At 45.5% G+C, this 6,486-nt stretch overlaps 1 protein-coding gene across 1 annotated transcript in view; it reads right to left on the minus strand.

The window, feature by feature from the left end:
- LOC121843456 (G protein-coupled receptor kinase 4-like) overlaps window positions 1–1,838 on the minus strand; it is a gene marked incomplete at its 3' end in the record, with an annotated part of 27,615 nt that extends 25,777 nt beyond the window's left edge. Inside the window, 1 exon segment of the mRNA XM_042313051.1 lies at window positions 1,808–1,838.
- Between the last annotated feature and the right edge of the window lie 4,648 nt (window positions 1,839–6,486).

Consider the following 6,486-nt stretch of genomic DNA (forward strand, 5'->3'; position numbering starts at 1 on the left):
ATCAAAGGAAAGTTAGCCTATTTAGCTGGAAGCTATCGCTATCTTCTAGCATTGTCAAGTTATTCTAGCCTGTATGGACATTGTTTTGCGAACAGTAATTAACACTTTCAACATTTCCACAAGTGTGTAAAGGGGACATGGTCTGCGCTGATAGACTTGATCCTCTCTCCAATCAGCAGACGACGTGAGACACATTGACAGAAGTACCGAAAGTAAAAAATAAAAAAAATGTTTTTAAATTATAGTACTGAACCGTTACTCATGTTCTGGTATCGAAAAAGCTGAGAAGTTTCTGAATACTGAGTAACACTGACACACACACACACACACTTCCTGTCCCCACCCTGTGACTGTGGCGAGAAACAGGAAGGAAGTCCACTTCCTCTCTGACAGACACACCCCAATGACACACACACACACAGTCTTGTACAACTAACCTTGTGGGGACACATAATTCAGTCCTGTTCTAAATCCTATTATGCCCCTAAACTCTAACCTTAACCTCGTAGAAATAGAATTTGACCTTGTGAGGACCTCTGGTATAGTTAAATAAGTCTACACACACACACACACACACACACACACACACACACACACACACACACACACACACACACAGTTAAATACGTCTACACACTCTCAATGTAGACTGGTATAGAATCTGCCAAAAGGCCACATGGAAGGTTGAAGGAATGTTGGAGCAATTTATAGTAGTTACAGACTGATGAACAGTCCCTCCCTCCCTCCCTCACACACACACACACAGTGTCGTCATACCACTGGCTTATACCACTAACAGTCAGTAACACACAGTCAGTAACACACAGTGTTGTGATACCACTAACAGTCAGTAACACAGTGTTGTGATACCACTAACAGCCAGTACCACTGTGATACCACTAACAGTCAGTACCACTGTGATACCACTAACAGCCAGTTAGTGGCTGTTACACAACACAACAGCCAGTACCACTGTGATACCACTAACAGTCAGTACCACTGTGATACCACTAACAGCCAGTACCACTGTGATACCACTAACAGCCAGCACCACTGTGATACCACTAACAGCCAGTACCACTGTGATACCACTAACAGTCAGTACCACTGTGATACCACTAACAGTCAGTACCACTGTGATACCACTAACAGTCAGTACCACTGTGATACCACTAACAGACAGTACCACTGTGATACCACTAACAGCCAGTACCACTGTGATACCACTAACAGACAGTACCACTGTGATACCACTAACAGTCAGTACCACTGTGATACCACTAACAGTCAGTACCACTGTGATACCACTAACAGCCAGTACCACTGTGATACCACTAACAGCCAGTACCACTGTGATACCACTAACAGTCAGTACCACTGTGATACCACTAACAGTCAGTACCACTGTGATACCACTAACAGTCAGTACCACTGTGATACCACTAACAGTCAGTACCACTGTGATACCACTAACAGTCAGTACCACTGTGATACCACTAACAGTCAGTACCACTGTGATACCACTAACAGACAGTACCACTGTGATACCACTAACAGACAGTACCACTGTGATACCACTAACAGACAGTACCACTGTGATACCACTAACAGTCAGTACCACTGTGATACCACACTGTGATACCACTAACAGTCAGTACCACTGTGATACCACTAACAGACAGTACCACTGTGATACCACTAACAGACAGTACCACTGTGATACCACTAACAGTCAGTACCACTGTGATACCACTAACAGCCAGTACCACTGTGATACCACTAACAGCCAGTACCACTGTGATCCTACCGATGGTGCAGCGTAGCTCTTCACACAGACTGATGTAACAGGGAAGTTTCAACATCTCCTTCCATTTCTTACTGCGCCCATTCCTCTTCCCTCCTCCACCTAGACACACAGGGAGGGAGGGAGGGAGAGAGGGGGAGAGCCAGACCAGAGAGAGAGGAGTCAGGAGTGAGAGAGAGACAGAGAGAGGAGACCACTAACAGAGTACCACCGTGAGGACAGCCAGTACCAGAGAGATAGAGACTAACAGAGACCAGGAGGGGGAGAGAGAGAGAGAGGAGGGGCTAACAGAGAGAGAGAGGAGGGGAGAGTGGGAGAGAACAGTCAGGGGGGAGTGAGAGAGAGAGAGGAGGGGAGAGAGAGAGAGAGAACAGCCAGTAGGGGGAGAGAGAGACAGCCAGTACCAGTGATACCAGGGGAGCCAGTACCAGAGAGACCAGAGAACAGAGGAGAGAGAGAGACCACTAGAGAGACCACTGTGATACCACTAACAGAGACCACTGTGATACCAGAGAGAGCCAGTACCAGAGACCAGAGAGCCAGTACCAGAGAGATACCAGAGAGAGAGAGAGAGGAGGGAGACCAGAACAGAGAGACCAGAGAGAGAGAGAGAGAGAGGACCAGGGAGAGACTAGAGAGCCAGTACCAGAGAGAGGGGAGGGGAGAGACAGAGAGGGGAGAGAGAGAGAGGAGGGAGAGAGTACCAGAGATACCACTAAGAGAGAGGAGGAGACCAGAGAGAGAGGAGAGAGAGAGGAGAGAGAGGGGGATAGAGAGGAGAGAGAGGAGGGGAGAGAGGGGAGAGGAGGGGAGGAGGGAGCGAGAGGAGGAGAGAGGGAGCGAGAGGAGGGGAGAGAGGGAGCGAGAGAAAACAGAGGTTAACTTACATTAGAGACATTTCCCACATCTCATATCAGAAACACAACAATATTTTAATCCAACATTATTTCAACAACAACATCTAGCTGGCCCTTAGACTGACAGGACAATCACAGGGTATAAACAACAACATCTAGCTGGCCCTTAAACTGACAGGACAATCACAGGACATAAACAACAACAACATCTAGCTGGCCCTTAGACTGACAGGACAATCACAGGGTATAAACAACAACATCTAGCTGGCCCTTAAACTGACAGGACAATCACAGGGTATAAACAACAACATCTAGCTGGCCCTTAAACTGACAGGACAATCACAGGATATAAACAACAACAACATCTAGCTGGCCCTTAGACTGACAGGACAATCACAGGATATAAACAACAACAACATCTAGCTGGCCCTTACAGACTGACAGGACAATCACAGGATATAAACAACAACAACATCTAGCTGGCCCTTACAGACTGACAGGACAATCACAGGATATAAACAACAACAACATCTAGCTGGCCCTTAGACTGACAGGACAATCACAGGATATAAACAACAACATCTAGCTGGCCCTTAGACTGACAGGACAATCACAGGATATAAACAACAACAACAACAACATCTAGCTGGCCCTTAGACTGACAGGACAATCACAGGATATAAACAACAACATCTAGCTGGCCCTTAGACTGACAGGACAATCACAGGATATAAACAACAACATCTAGCTGGCCCTTAAACTGACAGGACAATCACAGGATATAAACAACAACATCTAGCTGGCCCTTAAACTGACAGGACAATCACAGGATATAAACAACAACATCTAGCTGGCCCTTAGACTGACAGGACAATCACAGGATATAAACAACAACAACATCTAGCTGGCCCTTAGACTGACAGGACAATCACAGGATATAAACAACAACAACATCTAGCTGGCCCTTAGACTGACAGGACAAACACAGGATATAAACAACAACATCTAGCTGGCCCTTACAGACTGACAGGACAATCACAGGATATAAACAACAACAACATCTAGCTGGCCCTTAAACTGACAGGACAATCACAGGATATAAACAACAACATCTAGCTGGCCCTTAGACTGAAAGGACAATCACAGGATATAAACAACAACATCTAGCTGGCCCTTAGACTGACAGGACAATCACAGGATATAAACAACAACAACAACAACATCTAGCTGGCACTGTGATACCCTTACAGACTGACAGGACAATCACAGGATATAAACAACAACAACAACAACATCTAGCTGGCCCTTAGACTGACAGGACAATCACAGGATATAAACAACAACAACATCTAGCTGGCCCTTAGACTGACAGGACAATCACAGGATATAAACAACAACATCTAGCTGGCCCTTAGACTGACAGGACAATCACAGGATATAAACAACAACAACATCTAGCTGGCCCTTACAGACTGACAGGACAATCACAGGATATAAACAACAACAACATCTACTTGGCCCTTAGACTGACAGGACAATCACAGGGTATAAACAACAACAACAACAACATCTAGCTGGCCCTTACATACTGACAGGACAATCACAGGATATAAACAACAACAACATCTAGCTGGCCCTTACAGACTGACAGGACAATCACAGGATATAAACAACAACAACATCTAGCTGGCCCTTACAGACTGACAGGACAATCACAGGATATAAACAACAACATCTAGCTGGCCCTTAAACTGACAGGACAATCACAGGATATAAACAACAACATCTAGCTGGCCCTTAGACTGACAGGACAATCACAGGATATAAACAACAACATCTAGCTGGCCCTTAAACTGACAGGACAATCACAGGATATAAACAACAACCTCTAGCTGGCCCTTAAACTGACAGGACAATCACAGGATATAAACAACAACAACATCTAGCTGGCCCTTACAGACTGACAGGACAATCACAGGATATAAACAACAACAACATCTAGCTGGCCCTTAGACTGACAGGACAATCACAGGATATAAACAACAACAACATCTAGCTGGCCCTTAGACTGACAGGACAATCACAGGATATAAACAACAACATCTAGCTGGCCCTTAAACTGACAGGACAATCACAGGATATAAACAACAACATCTAGCTGGCCCTTAAACTGACAGGACAATCACAGGATATAAACAACAACAACATCTAGCTGGCCCTTAAACTGACAGGACAATCACAGGATATAAACAACAACAACATCTAGCTGGCCCTTAGACTGACAGGACAATCACAGGATATAAACAACAACAACATCTAGCTGGCCCTTAGACTGACAGGACAATCACAGGATATAAACAACAACAACATCTAGCTGGCCCTTACAGAATGACAGGACAATCACAGGATATAAACAACAACAACATCTAGCTGGCCCTTAGACTGACAGGACAATCACAGGATATAAACAACAACAACATCTAGCTGGCCCTTAGACTGACAGGACAATCACAGGGTATAAACAACAACAACATCTAGCTGGCCCTTAGACTGACAGGACAATCACAGGATATAAACAACAACAACATCTAGCTGGCCCTTAGACTGACAGGACAATCACAGGATATAAACAACAACAACATCTAGCTGGCCCTTAGACTGACAGGACAATCACAGGGTATAAACAACAACAACATCTAGCTGGCCCTTAGACTGACAGGACAATCACAGGGTATAAACAACAACAACATCTAGCTGGCCCTTAGACTGACAGGACAATCACAGGGTATAAACAACAACAACATCTAGCTGGCCCTTACAGACTGACAGGACAATCACAGGGTATAAACCACAACTCAGTGTCTGTGTGTACAGCTGGCTATTCTCATCATTCACACACACACACACACACACACACGTTGAAAGGATAGTGGGTCACAAAGACGGTCCGGGTTTGACCGTGAAACGAACCCTAAAGTGTTCCAAGAAAAACACACGTCTCATTTAAGGGTTTTTTATTTGACCTTTCACCCCTCTGGCGGAGGACAACGACCCCCTCAGGGGGACTAGTAGGGTCAGGGGTTAGAGGTCAACAGCAGTGGTGTAAAATAATTATCTGTACTTTACCATTTATGGCAACGTTTACTTCACTACATTCCTAAAAGAAGATAATGTACTTTCTACGCCGTACATTTTCCCTGACACCCAAAAGTACTTGTTACATTTTTCACACACTTATCAAGAGAACATCCCTGGTCATCCCTACTGCCTCTGATCTGGAGGACTCACTAAACAGAGAACATCCCTGGTCATCCCTACTGCCTCTGATCTGGAGGACTCACTAAACAGAGAACATCCCTGGTCATCCCTACTGCCTCTGATCTGGCAGACTCACAAAACAGAGAACATCCCTGGTCATCCCTACTGCCTCTGATCTGGAGGACTCACAAAACAGAGAACATCCCTGGTCATCCCTACTGTCTCTGATCTGGAGGACTCACTAAACAGAGAACATCCCTGGTCATCCCTACTGCCTCTGATCTGGAGGACTCACAAAACAGAGAACATCCCTGGTCATCCCTACTGCCTCTGATCTGGAGGACTCACTAAACAAAGAACATCCCTGGTCATCCCTACTGCATCTGATCTGGAGGACTCACTAAACAGAGAACATCCCTGGTCCTCCCTACTGCCTCTGATCTGGAGGACTCACTAAACAGAGAACATCCCTGGTCCTCCCTACTGCCTCTGATCTGGCAGACTCACTAAACAGAGAACATCCCTGGTCATCCCTACTGCCTCTGATCTGGAGGACTCACTAAACAG

This window comes from Oncorhynchus tshawytscha, unplaced genomic scaffold (assembly GCF_018296145.1).
Source record: "Oncorhynchus tshawytscha isolate Ot180627B unplaced genomic scaffold, Otsh_v2.0 Un_contig_8721_pilon_pilon, whole genome shotgun sequence".
Classification (NCBI taxonomy): domain Eukaryota; kingdom Metazoa; phylum Chordata; class Actinopteri; order Salmoniformes; family Salmonidae; genus Oncorhynchus; species Oncorhynchus tshawytscha.